This window comes from Microcaecilia unicolor, chromosome 6 (genome assembly GCF_901765095.1).
Source record: "Microcaecilia unicolor chromosome 6, aMicUni1.1, whole genome shotgun sequence".
Taxonomy (NCBI): Eukaryota; Metazoa; Chordata; class Amphibia; order Gymnophiona; family Siphonopidae; genus Microcaecilia; species Microcaecilia unicolor.
Window position 1 is genome coordinate 217,621,746 of NC_044036.1, and position 774 is coordinate 217,622,519.

Consider the following 774-nt stretch of genomic DNA (forward strand, 5'->3'; position numbering starts at 1 on the left):
CTGAACACAATACTCCAGGTGCGGTCGCACCATGGAGCGATACAACGGCATTATAACATCCGCACACCTGGACTCCATACCCTTCTTAATAACACCCAACATTCTATTCGCTTTCCTAGCCGCAGCAGCACACTGAGCAGAAGGTTTCAGCGTATCATCGACGACGATACCCAGATCCCTTTCTTGATCCGTCACTCAAAAAGGGACAAAGAAAGTTTTATTTCTCGCTGATCTTTCTAATCTCTAGTCTAGCAAAAGCTAGACATTTGAGTAATTAAACCCAGATGGCATTCTACCACTTTCAGGACTGAACCAAAGTTAAACAGAATTAGCAAATTAATATGATTTCTCTGTCCAGGCTGCCTCATTCCCCCCTTTGAGACTAAAATCAGCTTATGCAGAGATAAGTCTCACAACTCAAACTCTGGGGACTATAGTGATCCCAACTCCATACATTCCAACAGTCTGTGCTAGTCACAGATTAATATAATGTTCTCAGTCTTTGAGTTCTTATACCAGTTGGGATAGAACTTCAACTGACAAGGATCAAGCTCTCGAATTCCAGGAAAGCCAGAATCAGGGCCAGAAGGAGTCTCAGTATGAAGCCGAATTCCAGCAGCTCCTGCGGTATGCAGTTGACCCTTCTCTTCAGCTAATAGATTCTCTGGTTCGGGTCAAGCGCAACTTCAATGGCTCCGCGGGATCACTTTCTGCTCTCCACTGTTTAGGCTCCGTCTGATCCGTGCTGGGCTCAGTCTGGTCAGCAGACTTGAT